This window comes from Paroedura picta, chromosome 9, assembly GCF_049243985.1.
Source record: "Paroedura picta isolate Pp20150507F chromosome 9, Ppicta_v3.0, whole genome shotgun sequence".
Taxonomy (NCBI): domain Eukaryota; kingdom Metazoa; phylum Chordata; class Lepidosauria; order Squamata; family Gekkonidae; genus Paroedura; species Paroedura picta.
Window position 1 is genome coordinate 1,631,236 of NC_135377.1, and position 18,267 is coordinate 1,649,502.

Genomic DNA, 18,267 nt, shown 5'->3' on the forward strand with positions numbered 1-18,267 from the left:
GCCATCCTGCCAGTGCTGGGAGTCTGAAGAAGGTGGGCCTTGAAGAGGGCGTGGCACGAGGCAGCAGAGGTCCAACCCAGCGCCCGTGGGCACCTCTTGCATGCTGACACCTCTCCCAGTAGGTTTTTAGGAACTGGAGAGGGCCAGGTGGGGCTTTGTCCCCCCAGACTCACCTCTGCCGGAGAGACTCTCTTCTAAAGCTGCCTTTTCTCTCTGTGGCCCGGGGATCAGTCACAATTCTGGGAGATCTCCATAGCAGATTCCTTGGACTTTCTGCTGTGCGTGCAGAAAGACGGCCGTTCAATCCCTGGCCCCTCCAGCTACAGGTGGGCAGGGTTCTTCTGGACCCCAGCCCTGGAGGCGGCCGTGGCTCAGTGGGAGAGCCTCTGCTTGGCATACAGAAGGTCCCAGGTTCAATCCCTGGCATCTCCCCTTAAACGTAGGAGACGTGAAGGAGCTCTGCCCGAGGCCTTGGACAGCTGCTGTCTGTCTGAGAAGACAATTCTGCCTCTGATGGACCAAGAGTCCGATTCAGGGGATGGCAGCTTCCGTCTGGCTTGTGAGCTGGCAAGAATGGCTCCCTCTTTCATGAGCAGAAGGAGGACATGGGCAAAGAGACACTTGCGCTGTGACCAGACTGGTTATGTGACACCGTTTTGTGTAACCCCTTTCAACCTTTTGACCACGGAGCAATCCCCGAAATATTCTTCAGGCTTCAAGTCACCCTGGAAGCGACATCAGCCGGCCACACCTCCTGGCCATGCCCCTAGAAGTCGCATGTTCACAGTGTGCATGGCATCATCATCATCATCACTAATAAATAAAATGCTTGTTAAATAAGAAGTTAGTTTCATTTTTGAGTGTGCAGTACGTTGCCTGAGCAAAACAAGGAAGCATTCATCTCAGCTGTCATAAAGCCCACCGTGCAAAGCAGCAGTTCTCCTCAGGGGAAGTTATCTGTGTGATCTGGAGATTACTTGTAACTTTGGGAGATCCCTAGGCACCACCAGGAGGTTGGCAATCGAAGCAAGACTTGAAAATAAATTTCCCAGGCCTGGAAATGGCTGTGAGGGGGAAACCTGGGAGGACAGGGATCCTTCTGCAGGCTGTGCACAGTCCTTGCACTGGATCCAGGTGTAGTAGCTCTTGACTAGGGATGCCAACCTCCAGGTGGGGGCCGAGGATCCCCTGGAGTTACAGCTCATCTCCAGACTACAGAGCTCAGTCCCCTTGGAGAGAACGGCTGCTTTGGAGGGGGGTCTCTGTGGCCTTGGTCCCCTTTGCTCTCAACGGCCTTCCTCCAGCCATTTCCTGCTGGCGGGGCTCTGAGAATAAATTCTGAGAGGGGGAAATGGGAGGAGCCAATGGGGGAGTGCAGCAGATTAAGTTCTTCTGTCCCCTTCCAGTTTCTCCTGCAGGACAGAGAATTAATGTGTTTGCGTGAGCATGGGAGTGGTAAAGCTTGGCTGACTTGCTTGAGCTACCTACAGCAATTCCATCTGGCAAGTACGTCTCACCTGTGCACCCTCCTCTCTGCAGCTCCTGGGGCACAGTGGTGTGGTTTGCAGAGTACCTGGTGTGTGTATGGGGGGGGCGGGGAGGGAGAAGACCCCCTTCTCCTGCCTCTGAGGCAGAAACCCCTGGGGTCCTTTCATGCCAGTCATTCTGAGCTGGGGCCGGAAACATCAAGCTCCAAGCGGGCAGCCGCTCCCTGTGGGCCTGGACCAGGAAGAAGCGCTTCCTCCCGCCCGCCTCATCCATCAAGCCGGGGGCTGTAATTGTCCTCCCCCCTCCCCAGCCTAGAGCGAAAACAGTGATAAATAAACTTGGGTGGAAGAACCTGCCACGGTCCGCCCTCTTTGACACTTGATTTATCTGTTATGTTTGCTTTACACTGAGATCCTCTCCCGGCCTCCTGGGCTGCTCTCCTTCCCTGGCCCAGCTCAGCCGTGGAGCTGACCGCTGACCGACAGGCGCTCTCCTTTCTCTCCTCCGGCTGCCCGTCCACGTGTGATTTCTCCAGACTGGAGTTTTCACAACCCCTGCTGTGTGTGCCAGACGCTCTCTTCATTCTGCAGGGCCGGCCTCTGATGTCTCAGCACAGAGGAAGGCACTTTTCACATGCTTAGTGGCCTGCTGCTTCCGACAGGAGCTCCCATATTCCAGAACGGAGCTGGCCCTGCAGACATGGTCCCGGGGCTGATCCCTCCTGAGGTCTGAATCAGATCCAGTGCCCACTCCATCCATCTGACTCTTCCTCCCACCAGGCTTGCCAGCCTCCAGGCAGGACCTGGAGATCTCCTGGAACTGCAACTCATCTCCAGTCTAAAGACGTTAGTTCCCTGTGAGAAAACGGATGCTTTTGGACGGTGGATGCCATGGCATGAGGCCCCACTGAGGAGTCCCCCTGGGCTCCAGCCCCAAATCTTCAGCAATTTCTCAACCCAGAATACAGTTCCAGAACGGCAACTGGTCCAGAACGAGGCAGCCTGGCTCCTCACCACACCCGTCATGCCTTGTGGGAGCTGCCCCCGGACTCGGTCTTCTGCTTCGCACCAAAACAGCAGTCCATCTGAATCTTTTAGCAAATCGTCACAATTCAAGGAGCGACCCAGGTTCTACCAAGATGTTGGCCACCCAGCGTATCTTCTCCTTCTAAAGCAGGGGTAGTCAAACTGCGGCCCTCCAGATGTCCATGGACTACAATTCCCATGAGCCCCTGCCAGAGTTTGCTGGCAGGGGCTCATGGGAATTGTAGTCCATGGACATCTGGAGGGCCGCAGTTTGACTACCTCTGTTCTAAAGGAATACAGGGATAAGTATGCACCAAAAAGGCACCAATGTTTGCCTTGTATTTTTCCACATTCTTCCTTATTTCTTTGTTAACTACATTTCCATACTGTCCTTCCTCGAGGGCTCAGGGCGGTTTAGGACATATGCAGTAGAATTCGCAGCCTCAGTCATAAAAGAATTCACTTCCAATTGTTGATAAGTTCTAAATTCTAGCCCACGGTTTCCGGCTGAGTTTGTTGCAGCTGAGGAGCGTATCGCCTTTCTCAAAGGTGGGGGAGAATCAAGTGCTGAGCAAGATGTTTCTGTGGCAGCGAGATGTCATTGCGCTTGGCTGTCAGTATACGTCCACATGCAGGTGGGGAAGCCAGGGACTTTGACGTCCTGTGGGCCTCAGCCTAAGGCCTGGCGGAACAACTCCATTTTGCAGGCTCGGCGGAACTGTTTTAGGTCCCGCAAGGCCCTGACCTCGCTCGGGGGAGTGTTCCACCATGCTGGAGCCCTACAGAGGGACTACCACGCATTTGCTTGCTGCCTCTGGCTTGAAAGCCGCTGTAGGATTAATCTGGAAAGCGGAAGCTGTTATCCCTTGGAAGTCATCCCTGGCTGGTGTCCAGCTGTGCCCTGGACGTGGCAAGAGAGCCCGGGATTCATTTGTCTGAGCCTCCGTGACTCATTATTATCAATAATTGCATATTAATAATACGGGCAGGCTGCATTTAGCAAGCAGAATCATTTAAACATGGGGATGGGAGATGCCAGTTGTCGAGTCCAATGCAACTTCCTGGTCCCTGGCCCAGACCATCGAACTCCCACAGAGAGGAGGCAGCCTGCAGGCAGAACAGACAGGCTTCCTGTTGCAACATAAGCCCTTAAGAGCCCCCTCCCACCCTGGGGGGTAGTTCTTCCAAGGAACACGAGGGGGACAATGGCACGGAGGCAGGCAACGGCAAAACCACCTGGCTGCCGGACAATCCTTGGATCACCTGCTCCACGTTCCAAATATTTATTTATGCTTTGATTTCTAAACTGCCAAGAGAGCTCTGTGGCCCGTGAGTGTGTTGCTTCCCTTGCTTGTTGGCACAGGAGTTGGCTGCGTCTCAGGGGAGTCTTTGTGCCAGCCTCTGCCCTTTATTTGTTTATCTTTCGATTTCTAGAACGCCACTCTCGACAAAAGCCGTCTCGTGGAGGTTTACAAAATATAAAACCAATAAAATTACAATATAAAACCCATAAAAACTCTAAACAATACAACAAACTAACGAACGAACGAACGAACTAAATAGATAAATAAATAAATAAATAAATAAATAAATAAATAAATAAATAAATAAATAAATAAATAAATGGCAGCATATTAAATTCCTGAACCCTCCTAAAATCCAGCCCTGCCGTTCCAGCCGTGGGGCCTATTCAGATGACCCTAGGCGAAGTTAACCCGGGGGTCTGGGTCATTGTGGGATCCACAGTTTAGTAACTCCAGGCTTTGCCCTGGCCGCAACCAAACGCCTGGTGGAGGAGCTCGTCTTGCAGGGCCTGCGGAACCGAGAGAGCTCGGTCAGGGCCCTCAGCTCTTCCGGGAGATCGTTCCACCAGGGCCTGCTCAAGGCCAGGCGACCTCCAGGAATTCCCCAGGGCTCCTGCGATAGGGCTGTCCTGCCAGGCCCATGGCTGAGGCCAAGGAACATCTAAACGCTTGGCCTCTCTGTCCATTTTGGGCTGTATCAACAGGGGCATCACATCAAAATCACAAGATGTCATAGTCCCATTGTATACGGCACTGGTCAGACCACACCTGGAGTACTGTGTGCAGTTCTGGAGGCCTCACTTCAAGAAGGACGTCGATAAAATTGAAAGGGTACAGAGGAGAGCGACGAAGATGATCTGGGGCCAAGGGACCAAGCCCTATGAAGATAGGTTGAGGGACTTGGGAATGTTCAGCCTGGAGAAAAGGAGGTTGAGAGGGGACATGATAGCCCTCTTTAAGTATTTGAAAGGTTGTCACTTGGAGGAGGGCAGGATGCTGTTCCAATTGGCTGCAGAGGAGAGAACACGCAGTAATGGGTTTAAACTTCAAGTACAACGATATAGGCTAGATATCAGGAAAAAGTTTTTCACAGTCAGAGTAGTTCAGCAGTGGAATAGGCTGCCTAAGGAGGTGGTGAGCTCCCCCTCACTGGCAGTCTTCAAGCAAAGGTTGGATACACACTTTTCTTGGATGCTTTAGGATGCTTAGGGCTGATCCTGCGTTGAGCAGGGGGTTGGACTAGATGGCCTCTATGGCCCCTTCCAACTCTATGATTCTATTCTGACTGGCAGCAGCGACGTTGCCCACGAAGGGAAGAGCTTGAATCAGGGAAAGGACCAGGCTCCTGAGAGACAGCGGCTCTGTTGACCTCAATAATCCTCCTACCGCAAGTGGTGTGCTGAGCAGGGCAGGGCGGTGGGAGCGCATCCTGGCTGGGGGGGGGGGAGGGGGGAGTGATGCAATGTGCGGAGGAGCACTGGGGGGGCCTCTAATGGTCACTGTGGGGGAAGCAAAGGTAAGGGCTTTTTGCTCCCCTTCCTTGAAGGGAACATTATCTAAAAGGAGCATCTCTCTGAAATGCTGAAATGCGCGTGCATAATGACACAAGTGCAGGAGCTGCGCATTAAAAATTCATGCCAAGGAAGATTAAAACTTTTCCCCCCAGTCCTGTCAGGGCACCAAGCAAATGTAAACAAATGAACTCTTCGGGGGGGGGGCGGGGGGGGTGAGAGACCCGCATTGCGGTCTCTGCTGTCGCGGGGACCATGCGCGAGCTCACCAATGTTGTGCTGGAAAGTGCACCCAAGGGTCCGCCAAGTTGGGTGCCGTAGTCCAGCCTGTAGACGTCGAGGTGGGCTTGGGGAGGGTGGACTGCTAGGCTTGTGCGCTCCGGCCGCTTCGGTGGCCGTTCAAGACCAAGGTGGCCTGCAGGGCTGGAGGCCTCGAGTGCGCTGAGCACACAGCCCTACGAGAGTGCTTGTAAGCTGCAGGAAGCTGGTCTGCCCAGGCCAGGATTGCCCACTCTGACTGGCAGGTCTCAGGCAGAGGTGGAGTTGCCAGGCTCCGGATGCGGCACCTCTGAGCCCCAGCCCCTGTGTGAGCCGCCCCTGGACCCTGTGCCAGAAGGACAATGGCTGCCTCTTGCCTGCAGCGGCACAGCTCTGGTTCCCAAAGGGCAGGCTGAGCCCCGGCTTCTCCTCGACCCAAAGAGCCCCAACCGGATCCTGCACAGACGTTTAGAGCGGAGTCCCGGTCCTTTGAGGGGCTTCCGACAGGGTCTCACCTGAGAGGATTTGGATAAGCCAGCCCTCATCAGCTGAGCCCTTTCAACGTTTGCAGCGGGTGGGTGGAGGTGCATGGGGGGGGGGGGGAGTGATGGATCAATTGTGCACATCGGCTGGGTGACATTACTCTGGCCGGGCAGGAGCAGGAAACAGCATCTTCCTTTGCATTGGAGAAGCTTCTGCTTGGTGCTGCATCGGGGCTGGAAGAATTCCCGGCCCCCCTTTTCTGCCTACCTCCCGGTCCCCCCTACATGCCTTCCTTCCTTTCCCTTCCCTCACTGACATGCCCCTGCTCTGCCCGTGTGCCCTTCCACTTGATCTGAGAGCAGCGGCCTCTAATCTGGAGAACCAGGTTCAATTCCTCACTCGTCCTCCACATGCAGCCAGCTGGGCGACCTTGGCCTAGTCACAGTTCTCTCAGAGCTCTCTCTGCCCCACCTCCTTGCCATGGTGTCCGTTGTGGGGGGAGGACGGGAAAGGAGATTGTACGCTGCTTTGGGACCCCTTTTGGTAGTGAAAAGCAGGGTACAGAACCCCAACTGCTTCTCCTCCTCCTCCTCCTCCGCTGGCTGTTTGGGAGCTCTGCCCCTGGCACGGGTGTGTGTGTGTTGCTGGGAGCAACAAAGTGTGCCTGTCCAAGGGGCAACAGAAATGCACAGTGATGAGTAGGCAGAGTTTGGGGAAGAATCCTGGAGAGTAGGGAATTAAGAGCTGAAAGGGGAAGCAGATCTGTTTGGCTACGCCCAGTAATTCTGTTAGTCAAGTTAAACACATTAAATGTGGACAAAAATGTGCAAAAGATATACAAAACCCGCATATAGTCTGGGCCAAACATCATGATTTTGTGGTTGTCATCACTGTACAATTTGATTCTTAATGGAGGCTATCACCAGGTTGAGTAGCTGGGGTTGTACTTACTTTGTAACACAAGTATATTGTTGTGTATCTGTCAAAATTTAATGTTTTTAACAGAATTATTGGGCCTAGCCCCTCCGACCTTCTTCACCTTTTCGTTCTTAATCCAGTCCAATTTGGGTTAAATCCCTGCCCCCCTTTTTTCCCTTTTCATGCTTTGGGGAGGCCAGGTGGGGAACTTGGTGGGCAGATCCACATCATCCCATTGCTGATTCTAAATGACCGAATGATGGCGTGTCTTTAAAACCCCCAAACGGGCATCTGGGATTAATTTCTCCCAAGGAGTCCTGGAGAAAAATGTGGCTCAGGAGTCCCCGTTCCCAACCCCAGCTCACCTCTGTGACTTCTGCTCCAGCGATCTGACCTCCGCGGATGGATTGCTAACAAGGAAGTGCCGTTTCTCTGTGCTCCTCTCCTCCTCTCTGGTTACATCAAAGTGCCAGGCGGGCGTAGCAGAGGCAGAGGGAAGGCGCCTTCCGGCTGGTGACCTTCCAGCAGGTGCTCCGGGGAGGGGGGGGATCCTCTTGGATCCTGTAACGCTGCCTGCATGAGAACCTGGGAGGGAAAGGGTCAAGAGAATTCTCTCACTCGGGCAGTTGGCCCAAACCCAAGGAGAGTTGGAGTCGCTAAAGACCAACCAAGTTTCATTCAGGGCAAAAGATTTTGGGTGCATGCACACCTCGCCTTGCTATCTGGTAAAAAGCTTCTACCCAGAATGAAACTTGCTAGTTGGTCTTAAAAATTCCCAGGATTCAGACTTTGTTCTGTTGCCTCAGACCACCTGAGTCTATCGGTTTGCTGTTGAGCCTCTTTGGGCCTTTTGTGCTTTCTGTTCAGTCTTATATAGGGCCTCTCTTCCTCAGCTTCTTACCTGGGTTACCTGGGTTAAGTCAATCCATCTGCAGTAAGTTAAATGTACCTACACGAATATGATATGCTTCTGTTTTTGCATGTAAAATTTCTTCCTCTTGTTACCACTGGAGTCAGGCCATCTTTGTCTTTTGTTTCCCCCTTCAACGGGAAATGTGAAGAACTGGGGATACTGTGTAAAGCGTCTGTGATTTGAGGGCAAATGGTCAGGTGGTGACGTCTTCCTTCCCTTCATTTGTTCTGATGTGCTTCAACCATCTCCCCCCCCCCCCACCCCATGAAACCAGCTCCCTGCAAAGACCAGGATGGCCTTTGCCATGCTTTCTCCTTCTTTTTATTTTGTAACATCTGGCCTAATGAAGAGCTTGGGGAGCTGAAAGTTAGCACATGGTTGTGGATCATTGGGTTGGTTCTAGCAAAGCTGCTACAGGAATGGAGTCTTTGGCTTTTTGGATGCCCCCCACTCAAAATACGCCAGGTGGCTGCCTCCCCTTTTGTGTTCTGGCATATCGAAATCACAGACAAACACTGCCAAGTTTGCAACAGCTGAAATCCACACAAAAGCCCTCTACCCAACTCTCTGCTTTCAACATAACAGCAACTGTTGAGCGATGAGCCTTGAATCCACGGCAGAACCTCTGCTTAGCCTGCAGAAGGTTCCCGGTTCAATCCCCAGCTTCTCCAGTTCAAAGGACCGAGCAGGAGATGATGAAGAAGAGTTGGCTTTTATATGCTGGAGTCTTACAATTGCCTTCCCTTTCCTGTGGAACACTTTTGCCTGAGACCCTGGAGAGCAGCTGCCAGCCTGAGTAGACCAACACTGACTTTGATGGACTGACAGTCTGATCCCATATTAGGCAGCACCATGTCCGTACACTCTCCTCTATGGCTCAGAGCTTTTGATGTGCCCGTCAAGGAGAAAGTCCCAGGTTCAATCCCCGGCTTCTCCAGTGGAAAGGACCAGACAGTGGTGGCCTGAAAGACCCTCCTCCTGAGACCCTGGAGAGCCGCTGCCAGTCTGAGTAAACCTTGATGGACCCAGGGTCTGATTTGGTATGAAGCCCCTTCAAGTGAGTCTTCTGAAGGGACAGGGACATGGTTAATGTTCTGCCAGCTGAGTTTTGTCCAGAGGGCCAAAGGAGACCTCACTGGGAACACTCTGTGCACTTCTGGTCAGTGGATCTGGGACTTTTCAGGTTAGAAGAGAGACAACTAAGGGGGGATATGAGAATCATATGAGGACCTAAATGAGTTGTGAGTGTCCTGCACAGTGCAGGGGGTTGGACTAGATGACCCAGGAGGTCCCTTCCAACTCTGTGATTCTATGATTCCAACCCTCTCGCTCACCCACTGTCCCCTGCCACCCCCCTGAACCTTCACAGAATCAGCCTCTCCATCAGATGGCTCTCCAGCCTCTGTTTAAAGAGAGAGAGAGAGAGAGGTATAAAATCAGGCAGTGGGGAGAGTGGACAAAGAGAACATTTTCTCCCTCCCTCAAAGTACTCAAACAATGAAACTGATGGGCAGACAAAAGGAGACACTCCTCTACACAGAGGGGGAGATTTAAATTTGGAATTGGCTGCCAGAGGATGTAGTGATGGCCACAGGAATAAACAGCTTTGAAAGGGGGAAAGGATAGATTCATGGGGGATAGGTCTATCCACGGCTGCTAGACAGGATGACTGAGCGGAACCTCCACAATCAGAGGTACTAAACCTCTGAATCCCAGGGCCAGGAGAAGGCCTTGACGTTGTTGTCCTGTTGTTGACCCGCCAGAGGACTGGTTGGCCACTGTGTGAGATGGGAGGCTCACTGGTCTGGCCCAGCAGGGCTCTTTTTACTTTGCATATTCTTAATCCTAGAATCCTAGAGTGGGAAGGGGCCACACAGGCCATCAATGCAGGATCCACCTAAAGCATTCAGGATCAGGTTCTGTCCAGGACCTGCTTAAAGACTGCCAGGGAGGGGGAGCTCCCCACCTCCTTAGGCCGCCCATTCGCCTGCTGAACTAGATTCATGGAATCCCAGAGTGGGAAGGGGCCATGCAGGCCATCTAGTCCCACCCCCTGCTCAGTGCAGGATCAGCCTCAAGCATCCAGGAGAAGGATCTGTCCAGCCGCTGCTTGAAGATGGCCAGTGAAGGGGAGCTCCCCACCTCCTTAGGCAGCCCCTTCCAAGAAACCTAGAGTGGGAAGGGGCCATAAGGCCATCTAGTCCCACCCCCTGCTCAGTGCAGGATCAGCCTCCAGCATCCAGGAGAAGGATCTGTCCAGCCACTGCTTGAAGACCCCCAGCGAGGGGGAGCTCCCACCTCCTCAGGCAGGCCACTCTACTCCTGACCTACTCTGTGAAAAACGTTTCCTGATATCTAGCTGGTACCCTTCGACATGTAGTTTAAGGCCATTCCTGTGGGTCCTGTCCTCTGCTGCCAGCAGGAGCCTTTTAATGTCCTCCTTTGGCCTTTCCACAAGAGTCTCTCTGCACCAAGGTCATCCTTCTGGGGGTGGGGAGGGGGCGCCCAGAATTGTTTCCAGCCTCAGTTGGGGAGATCTGTCCTGCTGGCAGCTGAAGCCAGGCACTCCCCCTGAGCAGACGGCAGGCCTGGAGCCTGTGGGAACTTGCATCCTGATCCTGGGAAGTTTGATGCTGGTACAGACTCAACTGGCAGGAGTCCCCTTGGGGGGATTCCTGATATGGAGGCACCCCACAGGGGAGGGGTCTGGGGAGGCTAGTCTGGGAAATGTGGCGGCATTTCTCAACCCCCCCCCCCCCGGGTGGGAGACTTCCATCATTCATCTGAGACTGCTGGGTTGACAATTCCAAAAAGTGTACTTGGAAAAACCACCCCCCACGCCAACCCCCCTCCCCCTGCACAGCCACCGCCGACATTAAGGGCGTTAATAATTCAAGGGGCTCTTAACTACAGCCAGCAATTTAAGTTATTGGATTGTTTAAATTACTGAGCTGGTTAAAATATATGTTGAAATAAGTTTAAAAATATGAGTGATAGTTGAGGCTCTGACAGCCTGCTTCGTCTTAGGCACTCTCATTCCTCCAGGCGGGGACGGGCGGAGGCAGGAGCTCTCCTTGCCTGGGCCGGGGGGGGGGGGGCTTCACATCAGCAGGCCTTTCAGGGGGTGGGACTCGATGGCCTGGATGGCCCCTTCCCTTTGGCTGAGGCCATGGCAGCTTGGCCAAGAGGGCCAGTGTGGTGCAGTGGCTTCTCATCTGGAGGGCCAGGATTGCTTCCCCGCTCCTCCATGTGCAGCCAGCTGGGTGACCTTGGGCTAGTCACAGTCCTGTTAGAGCTGTTCCTTCAGAGCTCTCTCAGCCCCACCTGCCTCACAGGGTGTCTGTTGTGCGGAGAGGAACGGAAGGCAGATTCCTTTGGGCGTGAAAAGCAGGGTATAAAAAGGGGCGGTATATAAATCAAATTAAGAACAAAACCTCTCTTCTTCTTCTTCTTCTTCTTCTTCTTCTTCTTCTTCTTCTTCTTCTTCTTCTTCTTCTTCTTCTTCTCCTTCTCCTTCTTCTTCTTCTCCTTCTCCTTTCTTCTTCTTCTTCTTCTTCTTCTTCTTCTTCTTCTTCTTCTTCTTCTTCTTCTTCTTCTTCTTCTTCTTCTTCTCCTTCTTCTCCTTCTCCTTTCTTCTTCTTCTTCTTCTTCTTCTTCTTCTTCTTCTTCTTCTTCTTCTTCTTCTTCTTCTTCTTCTTCTCCTTCTTCACCACACCATGGGGGTCTCCTGCCTCTCCTCCCCAGGTCCCCCCTCCCTTTCTTCTGGGCTGGGCATGTTTTAAATTTAGATTATGAATATTTTTATGAGGTTGTAAACTGCCCTGAGCCTGCTTGCAGAGTCTATAAATCCAGCCCTGCCTTCCGCAGTCCCCCTTCTGAAGTGGCTGGTTTCTCCTGGGGAACTGATTTCTGTCCCCTGGAGACCAATCGTCATGAGGGGGATCCCCAGCCACCACCTGGAGGTTGGCAAGCCTACGGCAGTCGCAGCCGTCCTCACACTGGACATGTTTTCTGACCCTGTGAGTGACTCTGTCACAGCCGCCTCGCCCGAGAAGCCCTCCAGCGGGGGAAACCGATTAAATGAAATTGCCATCAGGCTGCATCTCTTCCCCCGACCCGACAATTTCATTACTCACCATAATCAGATACTCTCCCTCATTCCTCAGGCACGACCGGACAAGCGGCCCATATTTCACCGTAAAAGTTGCACGCAAAACCCGTGTCGCTGGGAATTAATTTTTGTAAGACAATGTTTATATTAACCATTCATTTATTGACTCCTGTTCCCCACGTCAATACCGAAATTTATGGGCCCTCGTGGGACTCGCATTGACCTCGGCTTCCTCGCATGTCAATATTACTGTCTTGGCTCAATAAATCCAGTCCCTGACCTCCGGAGAAGCTGATAGCCTCTTCGCCCGCCTAGGCAGGCGCTCGCCCGGGAGGCCTGGTTTGGATCACGGGCCGGACCCCCGCAGGCTCAGAGCCAGGCTGGGCTGGAAGCTGGAAGCCAAAGAGGCAGAGGGCTCCTTCCGTCAAGTCCTGAATCCTGGCCCCCTTTCCCAGCCCTTGAGAGCCAGCGTGGGGCAGGGGTCAAAGAGCCTCGTCCTCTAATCTGGAGAACTGGGTGTGATTCCCCACTCCTCCCCCGTGTGTAGCTGACCTTGATCTAGTCACAGTTCTCCTAGAGCGGTTCTCACACAGCAGTCCTGTCAGAAGCTCTCCCAGCCTCCCAAAACAAAAAGGAGAAAATATCCTGACCCAAATCAAGGTCAAGAACCTAAGGAGGTCAAAATAAGGGAAATGAATGTCAGCCATTGACCAGACACGTTTCGGCCGTTCCCGCCTTTATCAATGGCCAGGCATGAAGTAAAAACAGCATGCAGAAAAAGGCAAGAATTCTAAAGAGAGTTCTATGCAGAGTTAGCACCTATCCATGAAATTATATTGTATCCTCTGGACACGACAGACCTTCGACCGTTCTGTGGCCCAGGAGGCCAGAGAAGACAAACGGAGGCCTCTAAGGTGTCCAGAGCAGGCCCTGGCCAAGGGGATCATGTTCAGGCGCCAGGGAGCGCCATGCAGGAGCCAAACTTTGTGCAAAGCATGAAGCAGGGGGTCGATCCAGGCACTGCTATGCATGTATGCACGGATTTCATCGAGGCTGTGCTATCAGCCATGGGTTTTTAACCTTAATAAATGTTAGCACTAAATTTTAAAGATGCGTTCTACCCAACAGACGCTGAAAGATTGTGCCAACAAGGAAAAAACGCCCTGAATAAATCTTTGTTGGTCTTCAAGGTGCTCCTGGACTCTGATTTTATCGTGCTACTTCAGACCAACACGGCGACCCATTTGAAGGAGAAAACGGCGTGGCTCACTAAATTCTGCAGTTTTCCAAAGAACCTGTTTCAGCGGCAGGAACAGAATCAAAACGAAGCTGAGCAAGAAGACAAATATCTTGTCTTCAGCATCTTTAATCGTAACCCTCAATCACAACCGAGAATAGTATCCCAGGTACAAGCTAGTTTCGTCGGGCTTCCTCGGTTGTATGATCATTGCACGCGGCCCAAATAAATTCAGCAAGAGCTCCAGGTCTCCCGAGTAACAGGAACGAGCTCATCTGGAGAACCCGCCTTTTGCACTTTGCAGGCCAATGATCACCTAGCGGGCCCTGGGCCCCTCTGGGCCCCTCTGGGCCCCTCTGATGTGGCTCGGGTGGGAAATGCCTCCTGCCCAGCCAAGCTCTCTCGCCAGCAGCCTCCCCCTGGAGGGAAGAGGAGCCCGTGCTCTCAGGTCTGCTTGCTTCCCGACATGGACACCAGGACAGATCTATAGCGAGAGGAGAGGAGAGCCTTGGCAGAGTGGGCAGCCATCCATCTCTCTAGCGCTGAGCCTTCTGAGGAAACCATCCATCAGGCAGAGATGGAGAGAGCCTGTCTCCAGGGCCGGGGCCTGCATTCATTTTGAGTTGGACCCGTTCTCACCTGGCGCAAGGAAGCTGCCAAGAAGGAAGCCTCAGTCGTTTATTCTAGCCTCGAATGCTGGGTAGTTTGGTGAGGCTGAGTGGTCAGCCTGCCCCCAATCAGGAGCTCCACGAGGCAGAACCAGAGCGTGGCAGCCTGCACCAGGGTCCCCGGCATGGCGCCTTTGGGCAACCCCACATGCCTCTCCTGGCATCTGCCCAATGTTTTTGAAAAGTGGGTGGAGTTAGGAGTTAGGGAGGGGGGGGGGTTGCCCAGCAAGGCTTCAGACTGGCCCCTGGAGACCTGATGGTCAGGGCAGATTTTAGAGAAACCTTCCTTTGGAAGCAAGATGTTTATTTTAAAGGTTCAACAGAGTGTCTGCCTGAAATGTCGAAGAGTTGCTGTTGGAGTTATTGGCATAGCTTCCTTGTTGGGACTTTTGGGCTTGGTTTGGTCTTGATTCCCTCCAGAGAAATGAAGCTGCAGAGTAACAGAGTGTTTTTAAAGTATGTAGTTATTGAGGATGGGGCCCAGATCCAGACTCAGAGCTTTGAGGTTTAAAAGAGAGTAATCTTTTCTGGGAAAGATTATTTACAAAAATATAACATTCACCTGCTTCAGTCTCCTTAATGAAGCAGACTACAAATGATTAAAGGGGAGTTACAAAAGCAGCACAATGCAAGCCTCTCGTGGCTGGGCTGCAGGCAGACTACATGTCATACATCAGCAGATGGAGAGAAAGCAGAGAGCCTAATGGTGGCTGGCTGGCTTCTGCAAAGGTACATACTGAGCTGCTCTTCCTGAAGAGAGTAAGTGGGAGGGAGCCCACCTTAAACAAAAGAGTCCATTGAGTACATGATGGGGGCTTTTCATTGCTCATGGCTGCAATTCTCAGACCGACCACTTGGCACCACTAGTGAGCACACAGGTGTTTATACAGCTTAACAGCCCTCCAGGGTTGCTTTCACCAAATTACCTGCAGGCTGAAATTCCAACACTTGCTCCCTGACATTTTGTGGTTGGCTCCACCTCTTGCAGCAGCCATTTTGTGGTTGGCTCCACCACCTCGTTCAGAATTCCAAAGGTGCCTGCAGGCTCGAAAAAGTTGGGGACCCAGAAGTGGAGGTGGTTGGCCTTGACCCTCCTCTGCAGAGCCTTCCTTGGTGGCCTCCCATCCAAGACTTATAGTGATTTCAGCTAGGGGCTTTCAAGGCAAGCGACAAGCAGAGGGGGTTGGCCATGGCCTTCCTCTGCAGAGCCTTCCTTGGTGGTCTCCCATCCAAGCACTGACCCTGATTAACTTCCAGTTAATTTATATTATCTATGTTCCACCTTTGTCACCTGGATTCAAGACAGGTGACCCACAGAAAGTTGAGACAATCTACAGAATGGGTCATTCCGTTTACAGTGGGATGGGAGTTGGGGCTGTAGAACTAACCAGAAGTCTAAAACTAGGAAGCAAGCCAAGCACAAAGATTAGTACGGCACATTAAGTGTTGCAAAACTTACACGGTAATAGAGATCTGATGAGATCAGGCTACATCCTGCCGTCTTCTCTCCTGGGGAATCGGTCTAATCCTCTTTTAAAGCCATCCATGTCATGGCTGGATAAGCAGTCGAGGCAAAAATTCCAACTTATTTGAGAAACAGATCTATTTCTAAATTTGAGGAGAGATGGCGTGTCTATTAAGCAAGCGGGAGGTAAATCTAGAATAAGAAACTGCTTAAAATTATTTAAAGACGTATTGTAACATTACAGAAATAGAATGAGCACAAGTTTTGAATGACGAGGTATAGGGAAAATGGATGTTGAATAAAAAGATCCTTTTTCAATGTGAGATATATAATAGAATTTAAAAAATAAAACTGGGTATATCGGAAGCTGCACCAAATGCACAGAAACGGAGAAATACGGAATATGGAGTAATGACGAAATTAATAATATCGCTGTAAAATAGATTAGTTTTGAAATTAGAAATTGAAAGTTGAAAATATGAATGTCTGAAGTAAGAAATACTGTACTGTGTAGAGAATGTTTTGAGGATATTGGAAGGGGATGTTGGGGAGAAAATTCTTTTTCTGTTTTATATTTCGTAGTGTGAAATTATTTTTTATATCTGCAATTTGCTAGGTGGCCACCCCATTTTGATTTTCTTTGTGTCCCCTTTGTACAGCTGCCTTCTTTTTCAAACTAAAAATATATGTTAAAAAATGACACCAGCCATGCTGGTCACCATCTCTGTCTAATGTGGCAAGGAATTCCTCCAGATTAACAGGGACTGAGTGAGGGTCTCTCGTTTGGATTTTGAGAACCCATCCGGCCGTGGGGTGTCGTGCTTATGAGTGGGAGTCTCTGATCTGGTGAGATGGGTTCGATTCCCCCAGTCCTCCTCCTCCTCCTCCCCATGCAGCCAGCTGGGTGACCTTGGGCCACTCCAGTTCTCTCAGGGCTCTCTCAGCCCCACCTCCCTCACAGGGTGCCTGTTGTAGGGAGAGGAAAGGTGACTGCAAGCTGCTTTGAGTCCCCTTTGGATAGTGAAAAGTGGGATATAAAAACTCTTTTTCTTCATTGGGTGTCTCCAAGTTTTCTCCTACAAGAAAGAACTAAATTCCTTTCCACCTTTGATGCCACACAGAGAATTCCATGAATCCTGCTGTGGCCCTTTGGAATTGTATTTTTGGAAGCTAGAAAGCCCCGCATTTCTTTTCTGCCATTAAAACAGTGCGGTTGTTGGTCGACTGGCTTTTACTCTAACCCGCTGGTTGAACTGAAGTGCCTTTTGCTACCCGCGGAGCCTCCTCAGCACAGGGGCCTCCTGAAGGCTGCAAAGCAATCCGTGGGGGCCACTCGCCCTCCTTTGCTGCCAGGCTGCCCGGCAATCTCGGTCCCGCCCCACCTCCTCTTACAGGAGCCAGCCATGCAGACCTCGAAAGGGCCAGGCCAGGCCAGCGCCTCCCTCCCAAATGCTCCCTGCCGGGGCGGAGGGATGGGCGTGCACGAGCCTGAGTCAGGCCCGCGGTCCATCAGTGTCGCCTGCTCAGGCCGGCAGCGGCTCCCCTGCGCCCCCGCCCCTGCCTTGCTCGCAGCGAGAGAGGCGCCGCGCGTCCCGCCGCCAGTCCGCCACCAGGGGGCAGCCCACCCCCAGCGCTGGCCGCCGCCAGAGACGCGCGCAGGAAGGGGCGCCCGGAGGCGCAGGATCCGCGAAGCACAAGGAGCGGAGCAAACGCCGCGCCGGCAGCCAATGGAGCCTCCGGGGCCGAGGGCAGCATACCGTTGCATGCCACTTTCGGAGAGACAAGCAGCCGGAAACGGGGTTTGCCTTGGTCTGGACGCTGGGCCGCGTGCACCTTTGGCGGGGCCGCCGGCTCTGCGGTGGGAAACACCTGGAGGGTTTTTTTTGGAGGGGGGGACGGAGGGGGCGGGGCTGGGATGGGGAAGGGCCTTCAGGATATTGTGGAGGGAGGCGAGATCCCTTGCCTGGGAGGTCACCACCAGCCCCTCCCTCCCGGAGGTTGGCAACCCCGACGTGGCCAGGCGTCTCTGTACAGCGGGAAGCACGGGCCGGGGGAGGGGGGAGGGGAGAGCTGAAGAAAGGCGCAGACCACCCCTTAGGGCTAGGCAGCAAGCAGCAGAATCTGCCTTTTTGAAATTCGTACGTGTTCCCATGGCTTGGGGACACGGGTGTGCGGGAAACGGGGGCATAAAAATGTTATGCCTCGTTCTATTTGCTAGACCTCACAACAAGCCTGCAGGGCAGGCCAGCAATAGTGCCATATTGCAGGGGCACAGATGGGTGTGTTTGTGTGTGTCGGTGGATGGAAAGAGACCGAAACTGTTGTGTTTGTCTTCCATGCACACCAGAGGACACAGACCCCGACCCACTTTCCATGCATCTGACGGCAGGATCTTGCTGGGGGAAACAGCAGGAGGTCCTTTGAAGTGGGTCGAAAGGACAGTGTTTTGCAGGTGGGAAAGCAGCCCAGATTTCCACGGGGACTTTCACTACCCTTGGCAAATTCTTGAATTGTGCGTGAGGTTGTGGCTAAGAGCGGCGGCCGCTGATCTGGAGAGCCGGGTTTGATCCCCACTCCTCCATGTCCAGCCGGCTGGGTGACCTTGGGCCAGTCCCAGTTCTCTCAGAGCTCTCTCACCCCACCTGCCTCCCAGGGTGCCTGTTGGGGAAGGGGAGAGGCAGGGAATGCGATTGTAAGCCGCTTGGAGATGCCTTAGGGAAGTGAAAAGCAGGGCATAAAACCCATCTCTTCTCCTCTGAGCGTTCCAACTTTCTGCGGGGCTGGGCTTGGTTTCCGTATCTCTCTGGCGGAAGCTCCCTTGATAGGCAGCTTCTGCATCGAGCACATTGAGATCTCCCCCCCCCCCGAAAAGGAGGCTTCCATCAA